We start from the raw sequence: 13093 nt of genomic DNA, 5'->3' as shown, positions 1-13093 counted from the left end.
CTGCTATCCTAGACTTAATAGCTTCCAAGGTATGCTGCTGGTACTTCAGCATATGAAAAAGACAATTAATAGACCTAATAGCAAGAGTGGCAGAGGTATAATCTTTTTACCCCACCTATCTAAGCTCATAGATTCCCTGTCAGAAGGAACAGGATTTTTAGTAACAGTGGCCTTAACTCCTTCAGGGCCTTGAGAAATAAACTCTGGATCAGCCAACGGATTCCTGAAAAGAAACAAATGAGAATCACAGCCTCTATAGTACCTGTCAGGTTTCCTGGGAGCAGAAGGAACCAAATTTGGAGTCAAGGAATTTTCCCAGAAAGACATCATCAACCACTTCCAACACAGGTGGAATAACCAAAGGCTTATGCTGAGGTAAATCCAAAAACTCCCTAATCCTTTTCTTAGAAAGGGGATAATCTTGACTTTCCCATTTAAAATGCTCCCCGAGAGTATTTAAAGTAAGACCAAAAGAGAAATCTTCTGGAGGAGAAGCAGAAGGGATGGATTCCTCTGCATCTGAATCCTCAAAAGGAGAGAAAGCCAGAGAAATTTCCTATTCATCAACAGAAATGCTGGAAGTATCAGAACCTGAAAAAAAGCCTCAGGAGAGACATCCCTACCTCTTTTTGAAGGAGGAGGCTGTGAACCCCTTATAAGAGTCAAAAGGTCATCTGCTATTTTAACCATTTGAGAATGAGGGGAACGAGAGGAAACTGGAGCCTGTTTCTTCACAGGCTTATGACTGGAAGATTTACCTGCAAGTCTGAAGGACTCAGGAGGCCTGGCAACTGGAAGCCTGTTGCGGTCCTTATCCTTACGTTTCTTGGGGATATCTGAAGCCTGAAGACCAGCGGATGCCATACTGACAAACTTAGGCCAAACTCCAAAATGTTTTGGCTAAAAGCTTAGCCCGAAGAAGAATAGTACGCTGATTAAAGGAAGCACAGAGATCACAATTAGGAACGTCGTGGTCAAGGCTTAAACAAATAATGCAGTAGGAATGAAAATCTCTATGGGGAATCTGCTTTCCACAGGTAAGACAATTATTAACCTTTTCTGACATTCGTTAAGGCAAGAAAAGAGAATCCCCAATGGGGTACTTAGCTGTAGTTGACATCAACTTTGTAGTCGGAAACAAGAAAGGTAAACTGCCGACTGGCACTCGTGCAAGAAATGCTTCTGCTTCGGGCTCCACGGTAAGGAAGACTGAGGAAGTGACATTGACTGCCTCCTTTTGTATCTGATGCCCTGATGTCCCTTACAATCGGCGGCAGCCGACATCATTTTTACTTACCTTTGGTATTCTGGCCGATTGAGGGCTACCAGGAGCCGGATAACCCATTTGTTAGGACTGCAACAGTGAAACACGATGAACATCCAGTGTTGTCTTGGCTAAAAAGGAGTCATTAACAAGATTTTCTGGGACTCGAGCTGAATCTTCTGCAGGACTCCTAGAAGCACAGGAAGAGGAGGGATGGCACAGAGAAACATCCTTCTCCAAGGAAAAGAAAGGGAGTCTGTCTTCTACTCCAGATGGCATGGCAGTCTGGAACAGAAAAGGGGGAGCTGCCTGGTCAGAGGGGAGGCAAAAAGATCTACCTGAGGAATACCCCTTCAGAAACATGTCTCAGTGAAGCATCCATTCGTGACCCTGTGTTTTGAACTGGCTCAAGGAGTCTGCCACTAGATTATACTCTGAAGGAATATACACTGCCTGAAGAGTTGGCTGATAACTGATAGTCAGATCCCAGGTCTAAACAGGCAGCCTGCAAAGAAGATATGACTGTGTCCCGTGCTTGTTGACATACCACATCACTGTGGTGTTGTCAGTGTAAACCTTCAGGAGACCTGAACAGAGCATGGGGCAAAAAGCCTGAAGGACCGGAATTAGAGCTCTCATCTCTTTGATATTGATATGGTCTGACGTCTGATGGGGTGGGCACAGAACCTGAACTTTCAGATGACCACAGGAAGCCCCACAGCCCATGTCTGAAGCATCAGTGAACAGTTCTTGAGAAGGAACCAGAGGCTGAAAGGGCAAGCCTGGGTTGAGGGTAAGTTGCTGATTCCACCACTCAAACTCTTGCTTGAGACAAAGGAGGAGAGGCGGACTAAAATGCTGAAGCCAAAATGATATGAGGTACCAATGAAGCTTCCTCATGTGCAGTCTGACAAGAGGAAGCATTGGAATAGAACAGGCCATGAATCCTATGGCCCAAAGAATATCCTTGGCTAGATTGGTAGAAAGAGGATAAGAGACTGAAAGAAAGCTGTCAAGGAAATGCCTTTGGAGCTGGAAGAGATGCCAACATTGTCACTGTCTGAATCCTGCAGCAGCCCAGATCCACATGCTCCTGAGAAGAGTCAGGACAGGCTTTTGGAAGTTAACAGTGAACCCCAGACTTTGAAGAGAGATAAGATGAACTCCACAGCCTATAACAGGCAACTGGGAGAAGGTGCCTTAATCAACAGGTCATCTAAATAAGGAAAAACCTAAATGCTTTAAAGCCTGCAAAAAGAAATCACAAGAGACAAGCATTTTGTGAATACCCTTGTGGCAATGGAGAGGCCAAAGAAACCAGGAAAATTCTGGAGTAAACCCCTTTCCCACTTGTGAAAGAGGAACAGGCTGAACAGCTCCCTGGCACACCATGTACCCAAGAACCTCTAAGAAATGAGGAAGCTGCTCTTAAAGAGGTTGAGGAATCCTGAAAAAGGAGGGAGAGGCTTCCACACAACGAAGTAACCCTGATGGATGATTGACAGGAACCCAAGAATCTGAGGTGCTGAGTTGCCAGTTTGGAAGAGAGAGAGGGAGAGAGATGAAGAGACAAAGAAACTTGGCAGAGGATTGGGGTGGGGTAAAAATACCAAAGAGCGACAGGCTTGACAGAAAATGAAGTCCTCTGAGCAACAGGAGCCTGAAAAGACTTAGCAGAAGGAGCTCGCCTACTACCCTTCCTGCCTTTAGCGGTATGATGAGGTTGCCTACGAACAAAGCCAGACCTAGTAGGATAGCTCCCAATAACTTAGGGATGGAAGACAGAAAATATGTTTAAGGCTTTGCAAAGTTTTACTTTTCTCCTGAAGAGACTTAAACATAGTAGCAGCGATCACAGCAGTCCCAAAGACATTTTTATGATTCTAAGGAGCATCCACTAGCTTCACCTTAATGTCCATAAGTAATGACTGCAAGAGAAGCCAGGAATAACACCTTATGACAGACCCATAGGCAGCACCTCTAGAAGAGGCATCAGCAGCATCACATAATGGAATGACCAGGAATCATACAAAACTTAAATAGCATCACATCTGCACTTGAGAGAGTGTTGAGCCACCTGAGAGGTAGAGGATTTTCCTTCAGAATCAGGAAGGCCAGAAATAACCTTAAAAGCCTGGGCAATTATGGCCAGAGCATATCTGGTCATGTGGGCCTGGTAATTAATGGCTCTAAAGCCCAAGGTGGCAGCAGTATAGACCTTTTTTCCAATCTTCTCCATGGCCCTACTGTCCTTATCTGAAGGTTGGACCTTGGTAAAGGACTAAAGCTTAGAAGGCTTGTTAGAGGAGACTGACACAACAGTAAGATCAACAGAAAGACATTTAAACAGGAATTGACAATCCTCAGGAACCTTGTAGAACCTGTCAGATTTCTTTGGAACAGGGGGCTGAGAAGCAGTTATAAAAGTGTTCAACAAAGCAACCAACACAGGAGGTACTGCAGAAGGTTTAGGTGTGTCAACCGAAGCAACTCATAATTTGTCTTCTGGATATCAGCCACCTGAGAAGAATCCCACTTAAAGTACTCCATCATCCTGGCTACTGATTCCCCAAAAGACATCTCCTCCAAAGAAGTCTCAGGAAAAATGGATTCCTCTTCATCACAGTCATAAGCCAAGGGAGAGAGCTTCTGAGAAGAATTAAAACAGACACCTCCTCAGACTCTGAATCCTCATCCGAGAAATCATGTTCCCTAGTCCTTTTATAGGTTCATAGGTGGGTACTAGGCTATCGGCCCAAGGGCCTACGTAAGCCTAGCCAACAAGGCTCCCTGGCTTATGCCACCCAAGAAAGTTTTCCTGGGCCACTGTCGAGCAGAGACACAGAAGTGATCCCTGGGGTGTATTTCTTATTTCCCATCCACACATCAAGATTTTTCTTGAAGAGTGCTAATGAAGAACTTTGCTTGACATAGATGGGTAGCCTGTTCCAGAGTATGGGAAGTCTCTGGGACAGGAATCTATCCCTCCAGCATGTCCTGTTTATTGTGGTGACAAGGTTTAGGTCCCTAGAGCATGTAGCTTGGAGGGATTGGGATTTCGTTAGGTGTAGCATGTCCAACAGCTCTGGGTTTGACATAGCTTTATATGTTAGGCAGAGATCACCTCGGAGTAGGCGATATGCTACGGGGTAAAGCTGGAGTTTTTTGAGATGGTCAGTGCAGGGCATTTGTTTGAGGCCAGTAATCCTCTTTGTGAGGTACTTCTGTGGGCTTTCCAGCTGTTGCAGATGTTGATTATCTTCTTTACGTTCTACAAGGTTCCTGAGGATTGTCAATTCCTGTTTAATTGTCTTTCTGTTGATCTTACTGTAGTGTCAATCTCCTCTAACAAGCCTTCAAAGCTTAGAAGGAGTACAAGTCCAAGGTGGAATAGGTATAGAAACCCCCTGGGGAGGCGTCAGGGCAATTAAGGCATTAAACAGGCCCTGAGTAAACTCCTTCCATTCCCTCTAAGGGTCCTTAGGAAGAACAGAAGACTGCTTGGTTTTCCTGGTAGAGATGTCAGCCTTAACAAACACTGGAGTTTCTGATCCCTTACGAGATTCAAGTCAGAATGCCTGGTACCTATCCCTATCCAGAATCTGTGGAATCCCTCTAGGGCCCTCCAAGATAATCAATCATGGTTCCTCCCTTGACATCTGGAACAAAACTGCAGAGGACATGCGAAAGGAAGGATCCATGCCAGCCTTCGATGGGGTCATGACAGAGGAATCCAATGTCAACACCAAAAGGCCTACAGAGCTATCACCCACTTCTACAGAGATGTCTGGTGGAGGATGGATAGCAAATGATTTCAGCCTAGATTTCTTGGCCTTTTCTTTCTTAACAGTAGTACCTCGGGGTTAACCGATTCCGCCATGCTACGTGGGCCAATTGTTTAAGTCACTGTCTCTCAAGACAAATGACCAGGGAAGAGTACCAGTTTCTAAGTGTCTTAGGCACAAGCATCTTACAAATACTATAGGAAGTATGACTGTGGGAAGCACTCAAAAAGAGACAGTGTTCGTGACAATCCTTATGGGGAATTTGCCTTCCACAGTGAGATTTTCCCCTTGGAAGACATGAACTCCAAGGTAACCAAAAAAACATAACCAACTGAAAGTAAGAAAAAAGACCATAGCAGGGCACTTATCTAATGGCTAGACATTAGCACAGGAAAGGGTGTTCAGACCGATGATCAATGATACCATTCGGAGTGGCAGCAAAGAAGTTCTGGGTAACTACATCCATACATCACCTTTATATCCTATGTTCTGTATGGGGAACATAAGTGTGATGTATGGCACATACAAGATCTAAACGCTTTGGTATACTGACCAGACACTGGGTTATACTTGGCAGGAGATCCCTAAGGTGAAGAATACTGCAACAGTAACATACAAAGACATAGATCAGTATGATCTGTGAATGGGCCTTTCAGTACCTCTTTATGGTTTACATTCTAAGAGATGAACTGTCTTTCAGACAAGGTAAGCAAGAGAGTACAGTTCTGTATACTTACCATAAATGTAGATGTTTGAGTGTATTCACTGTTGCAGTCATCACACTTGGGTTATCTGTCTGCAGGTAGCCCTCCGACGGCCTGAATACCAGAGACTTCGGATTTGTGCGTCGGATGTTGTCGCTTCTTCCATGACATCAGGTTGTCAGGGGTATAAAACATGCAGCCGATGCTATTGCATCAGTTTTTTTTGCCCCAGATGTCAGGTGCCCCCACAATAGGAAGCAATTATATGGTATGGAACACCCCCAGCAAAAAGCAAATACACATGATATAATATATGCCAAACAAGGAGGAAAGGTAAAAGTCAAGATAAGTCAGGGGGCTGGAGGGAGGGTAACCAGGACTGCAACAGTGAATACACTCGAACATCTACATTTATGGTAAGTGTACACAACTGTACTATGTTCTTCGTGTTTCACTGTTGCAGTCATCACATTTGGGTTGATTTCCAAAGCTAAGGAAGGATGGAGGCAGTTAAAGAGCATTAGGGCTAGCAATAAGGCCCTATAAAACTGCTGTGGCAAATCCAGCTCTGGATTTAAAAAAGATAGGCAGGTGGTAATGCTTGGTGAAAGTCTGTACAGAGCTCCAGGTTGCAGCTTCCAGGATGTCCCTGGTAGGGACTCTCTGAGAAATGCAGTAGTGGTAGATGTAGCCCTGGTGGAATGTGTTCTTATCCCCTGTGGGGTAGGATTTCCATGGTGTTTGTAGCAGAAATGGATGCAATGTACTATCCATTTTGAAATTATCTGCTTTGAAATGGCATTCCCCTCTGCCCCTGCAGCAAAGCTCAATAGCAGCTGTTCAGAATTTCTGAGAGGCTTAGTCCTGTCCAAATAGAATCTAAGCTGTCTGTGTATATCCAGTATCCTTTCCCCTTTATTCTGAGGATTAGGGAAAAAAGTAGGCAAATGAATGGACTGGTTTAGAGCCACACTAGACACCACCTTGGGAATGAAGGATGGATTAGTCCTGAGGGAAACCCTGTCCGCATGGAAGATAATGAAGGGTTCCACTGCCATGAGGGCCTGCAGTTCAGACAATCTTCTTGCTGAAGTGATGGCTAAAAGTAAAGCTGTTTTCCAAGAAAGGAATTTCAACTCTGCTGTAGCAGCTGGTTCAAAGGGGGGAAGAGTGAGTTTTTCCAATACAAAGTTAAGGTCCCAGTCTGGAGTGGGAGCCCTTCTGGGTTGTCTTAAATTTTTGTCCCCTCTAAGGAATTGTTTTAGCAGGAGATGAGAGAAGAGGGGTGGGTTAGTATTATAATGTGCTGATATGGCAGAGGCATGAATCTTAACCGAAGAGAAAGATATACCCTTGTGGTGCATTTCTGTTAAGTAATCTAGAATATGAGGTAAGCTGGGCACCGTTGTGCCCATCCCCTGAGCCTGGCTCCAGGAACAGTATCTTTTCCACTTTTCTGAGTAGGATTTTCTAGTACTAGGCCTCCTTGCCTTAAGAATGATATCCAGCACCTACTTACTGAGGGTTGCTGGAGGTGAGGTCAAGGAATTAGCCAGGCTGCAAGGTTCAGGGTTTGAAGCTGAGAGTGCAGAATCTGGCCCACCTGCTGGGACAGCAGGGAAGGGGTCTGACACAGGTGCCAAAGTTGTAGCACTGTCAGACTGTGCAAAAGGGGGTACCAGTGCTTGTGTGGCCAGTCTGATGCAATCAGTATTGTCCTCGGCTTGTCCTGTTTGATCTTTAGTAGAACCTTTGAGAGGAGAGGCAGAGGGGGAAAGGCATAAACTGAGAGGCTTTCCCAGGTGAAGGAGAGGACATCCACTTTCCAAGCTTGACTGTGGGAAGTTCTGGTGCAGAATTTGTTCAATTGGTAGTTCTGTGGGGAGGCAAAAAGGTCTAACTCTGGAGCCCCCCATTTGTTCCTCAAGAGCTTGAATATTTTGGGTTCCAGTTTCCATTCGTGTGGGTCCATGAGATTTCTGCTTAAGTCTTCTGCCAGTGAATTTAGTTTGTCTGGCAGGAATTGAGCTCGCAGGTTCACTTGGTAGCTCAAGGCTGTGTTCCACAGAGCCATGGCTAGTCTGCAGAGTGGGTAGGAATGGGTTCCCCCCTGCTTGTTTATGTACCACATAACTGTGGTGTTGTCTGTCTTTACCAATAGTTGTCCTGGAAGAATAAGGTCTCTGAAGGCTGTCAGAGCATTCTGTACAGCTAACATTTCTTTTTGATTGATATGCAAGTGCATCTGTTTTGGGTTCCGTTTGCCCTGAATGCACTGCCCTGTCATGTGAGCCCCCGATGCTCAGTTTGATGCGTCTGTTGTTAGGGTTTGGGCGGCAGGGGTTAGAGTGAAAGGGAGTCCCTTGTTGTGGTAACAGGCCTCTGCCCTTAGACAGGGGATAATAGGAATCATTGTTTCCAGGTCCTGAGAATGTTGACACCATAGGCTTTTTAGGTACCACTGAAGTTTCCTCATATGCAGTCTTGCATATGGAATCAACAGAATGCAAGAGGCCATGAACCCCAGGGCCTGCAGGATTTTCCTTGCAGACAGCTGGGTTTTTGTGGCCAGTAGTCTGAAGTAGGTTGTCAAATGAACTTGTTTCTCTGGAGTGAGGAATGCCATCTGGGAAGTTGTGTTCAAACTTGCTCCCAGGAATACAATCTGTTGTCAGGGTAATAGGTGTAATTTCTTCTCATTGATGGTGTACCCAAGTGAAGTTAGAAGTCTCTTTACAAATGCCAGGTGCTACAATAGCAATTCCTGACTCTCTGACTTAATCAGGCAATCGTCCAAATATGGGTAAATCTGAATATTTCTCTGCCTGCAAAATGCAATGGCAGACGCTAGGCACTTTGTAAATACCCTGGGTGCAGTAGATAAGCCAAAGGGCAGAGCAGAGAACTGATAGTGCATGGAGCCTGCCCTGAAGTGTAGGAATTTTCTGCAGGATTCCCTTATTGGGATGTGCAAGCAAGCTTCTTTTAAGTCTAGAGTTGCCAGCCAGGCATCCTTGGCTAACATAGGAAGAAGCTGCTGAACAGTTAGCATGTTGAATTTTGGAACCACAAGAAAGGTGTTGAGAATAGAAAGGTCCAGGATAGGATGCCAGGAGTTTTCTTTTCTGGGAACCAGGAACAGTCTTGAATAAAAACTTTGTCCCCTTTGTTCTGCTGGAACAGGTTGAATAGCCCTGACAGTGAGAAGAGAGAGCACTTGTTTTTGGGCCTCTGCCCACTGGTTTGGGGGAAGGTCTGGCCATCTACTTGGGGTTGGAAGTGAGTGGAAGTGGAATCTGTATCCTAGGGAAACTATGTTTAAAACCCATTTATCTTGGGTAATGAGTTCCCAGTTTTTTGCATGCAGGGCGAGCTTTCATCCTAAGGGAGCAAGTAGTTGAGCAGGCTTGGTCAGGGTAAGGATAAGTCATTGTGCCATTTTTCCATAGGGGGAGGCTTACTACTCCCTGCTTTGGAAGTGGAGGGCCCCTCACTGCTTAGATCTGTGCATAGCCTGAGACTGAAGTTTTGGTGGTCTGCTGCTCCTGGGTTTGGACTGAGAAGGTCTGGAAGGGACTGGAAAGGACCAGTTCTTTGAAGGCCAATGCCTACTGAATCTAGGTGGCTGTACTTGTAAGAAATTTTTAACAGTTTGTATAGATTTAGCTTTTTCCTGCATCCTTTTGAGGACTTATTCTGCTTTGTTGCCAAAAAGCGCTCTTGGTGTAAGGGTGCATCCAGTAATTTAGTTTTAACATGATCTGGCAAGTTTTGTTCCTTAAGCCAAGCATACTTCTAAGTAGAGACCCAGTGACAACAGCCCTGCAAGATGCTTCTAAAACATCAAAACCACATTGCAAAGTATGTTTACCTACTTGGTCAGCAGAATGCATTAACTCTTGTAAATCTTTGTGCTCAGCACAGTCAGGAATCACATCATTTTCTGTTTAATTAAGCCCATAATATGCTGCTGATACTTTAACATATGAAACTGGCAATTTAAAGCCCTAATGGCCAAAGTGGCAGAAGTATATACCTTCTTACCCCATCTGTCTAAAGCTCTAGAATCCCTATCAGAAGGGGTAGGATTTTTGGCAATAGTAGCCTTAATGTCATTTGGTCCTTGGGAAATGGTATCTGGATCCGCAGTAGGATTCTTGAAAAGGAATTTGTGAGAGTCAGGCACTCTGTAGTACCTGTCAGGTTTCCTGGGAGCTGGAGGCAAAGTGTCTGGGGTAAGGCTGGATTCCAAGAAAACATCATCTACAATCCCCAGAACAGGAGGGATAGCTAGAAGCCTGTGTTGAGGCAGGTTTAAAATTTTCCTAAGCCTCTTTTTGGATTGAGAATAGTCCTGGCTTTCCCAATTGAAATGCTCCCTAAGGGTATGCAATGTTTCACCAAAAGAAGAATCTTCTGGAGGGGAAGCAGAGGGAATGGAATCCTCTGCATCAGAATCCTCATAAGTGGATAAGAGTAAATTGTGGTAGTCAGAAGGAACAGAGATATCAGATTCCTGATCAGAAGAATCAGAAAGAAAACCAGTTCTAGGTCTCTTAGAGAGAGGGAGGCTGGCTTTCCCTAATTAAGGTAATAAGATCTTCAGCCATTCTAATTATTTGTTTTTGAGGTATATGGGCCTGAGAATGCGCTTTGGTCGTTGGTTTTCTAGGCTTAGTCCGAGCTTTAGGCCTGAGGAATTCGGTATTTTTAGCTTGAAACAAAGTTGTCGGTTTGATATGAAAATTGGTAGGCCTGAATACACCCTCAGAAGCCGGTGTCTGCACAGCGGCTCTGGACCTTTCCAAGGTAGAGACATCCGCAGGTTCCACAGTTGAAGCATCTCGCGGCATACCGGACTCCGAATGGGTCTCAGTAGGGGCCTGCGAATCTGTAGTAGTGGGTATCAGGGGCTGCAAAAGCACCTCACTGAGTACCGGCGAACTGGCGACTAGTTTATCGGAAGCGTCGTCGGCTGTTTTGGACCTATGCGGTCTGTCTCTGTCTTTATCCTTAAGTTTTTTCAGGAGATTGGAAGTTGGATGGCTTAATGAAGCCATTTCAGAGTACGGCGATCGAGAACGAACGTATTTAGCTACAAAAATAGCCTGACGACGAACAGTTCGGGCGTTGAACAAGACACAAAATCGACAGCGAGGGACGTCATGGTCAGGGCCTAAACAGGTGACGCAGTAAGGATGAAAATCTCTATGAGGTATTTGCTTTCCACAGGCAAGACAATTGTTAATTTTTTCTGACATCGGATAGAGGAAGAAAAAATGAACCCCAACGGGGTACTTATCTTTTTGAAGACTTCAGGTCTGAAACTCGAAAACAAAAATTTCAAGAGTCGGCCGACCAGCACTTGCAAACTGCTTCTGCTTCGGGCACTGCACGGCAAGAAAGACTGATGTAATGGCGTCGGCTGCATGTTTTATACCCCTGATGTCATGGAAGAAGCGACAGCATCCGACGCGCAAATCCGAAGACTCTGGTATTCAGGCCGGCTGAGGGCTACTTGCAGGCAAATAACCCAAATGTTATGACTGCAACAGTGAAACACGGAGAACATCATTTTATGACCTCACAAATGATCTATCAGTCCCTCAGTGATGAAAATGATTTTCAAGAAGTGGAGTAAACCAGTCTGTGACCTCTTTGCCTCTCCAACTAGTTGCATTTTTTTTTCTATGCGATTCCCCCTCCCAAAGATAATAATATATTTAAAATAGAAAAGAAAACAAACCATGTTTTTGTTAGTTTCATGCTGTATACATTTTAATAAATTTTTTACTTCAGCTTTTCATAAATCACTCATTTACTGGCTTCCCTTAAATCACACTCCTCCTGAACACTACTCTGCATGTATTGCTCCCAGTACTTCAGTTACAAATAGTTTAGAGATTGATTTCCATTTTCTAGTAATTGCATTTTAGCAGCCAGTGGCATTAAACTTTGTAATCCCAGCTCAGAAAAATCATTTTCCTAACTAAAACCACATGCTCCCCCAAAATTTCTGACAACGTATTCTGTATGAAATTGTTACAATCTGCAAACTCGTTGCATTCCCCCAAAAAATGTTTCCTATTACCTCTCTGTTTCCAATCTTATCTCCAGCATTTGCTATCTGTCTGATGAACAATTCTCTGAAGTCTGCTTGGTGTAAAAATACATATGTAAATACTTCTAAGAAAAACTATTAAACCTTCTAGACTTTATTACATATTTGGCAGCTGTGCAAATGTCCTCACATTTGTGTAGTGCCCTTCCATTCTATTGTCCCAAAATTTTCTGATCTCTTTTGATGATTCGTATTATTAACTCAGCTCAAAGAAAACCAGACTCACAAAACCAGAGATACAAATAAAACTCAATTTAATTTAAAATCCCATTCACGTCACATTTTTTTACGCACTGGAGTTTAGTTAGAAACTCCCTTAATTAGTTTTGCTATGTGATTTGTTGGCTGTGTCATGTATTTTACTATAAAATGGAGTGAGTTGAATACTGTTTTATTATACACTGATGAAGGGACTTTGTCCTGAAAGCTTTGTGATGTGAATTGGATTTTATATTAAACTGAGTTGTATTTGCTTCTCTGGTTTTGTGAGTTCGGTTTTCTTTGAGCTGTTTGTTGGACTTCACCAGTGACCACATTAGTAAATTTACCTGTTTCTTCTTGGCGCATTTGATTCTTATAATTATGCAATATTTTAAATGCCCTACTAATTATCTTTTTAACAGCAACTTGTTTTAGACTCATCTAAAAACACTACCAATCCTTTACTGCCATTACATGAAGAACTACAGGATTACTTGTCTCATTACTATGCTGTAATGGCACTTGGTATGACACTTAAGAAATTCAGCAACATTTGCTTTTTATTAGTATGTTAATGTTACTCAAATATGATCGATTGTAGCAAAAATAAGGGATCTGCTGTATACTAGCATGAAAAAGAAGTTATGTACTCACCATAATGTTCCATCTGTATTGTCGATTTTTTTCATCTCTTCTCACAGTTGGGTCACGGATCTGATCCTCAGATCCAACTCAGCCGCTACCAAGCTCGTGGCAACCAAAGAAGCTCTTGAACACTTCCCCTTACCCACAATGCAGCTCTCACTGTTCCCCCAAATCTTGTTTGCCATCATACACACTGGCAATAAACCCAGGAATAAAAAGTAAAGAGTGAAAGATTTTTGAAGAGGCGATTTCTGCAGAGACAATGATATAAAAACAAATGTCCTGATTGTAAAAACTTCTCATTCAACCAAGGCTAGGGACCGGAGGGAGGGAATGTGAGGAGAGATGAAAAAAATTGACAGTACATATGGAA

At 43.8% G+C, this 13093-nt stretch overlaps 1 protein-coding gene across 4 annotated transcripts in view; it reads right to left on the bottom strand.

Moving 5' to 3' along the window:
• EHBP1 (EH domain binding protein 1) overlaps positions 1-13093 on the bottom strand; it is a 3513379-nt gene that overhangs the window by 1214837 nt on the left and 2285449 nt on the right. The window lies entirely within an intron of this gene.

Source organism: Protopterus annectens, chromosome 1.part2 (assembly GCF_019279795.1).
Source record: "Protopterus annectens isolate FY-2018-M chromosome 1.part2, PAN1.0, whole genome shotgun sequence".
NCBI lineage: Eukaryota > Metazoa > Chordata > Ceratodontiformes > Protopteridae > Protopterus > Protopterus annectens.
The sequence above is the reverse complement of the archived record's forward strand: the minus strand, read 5'-3'. Positions and strand labels throughout refer to the sequence as shown.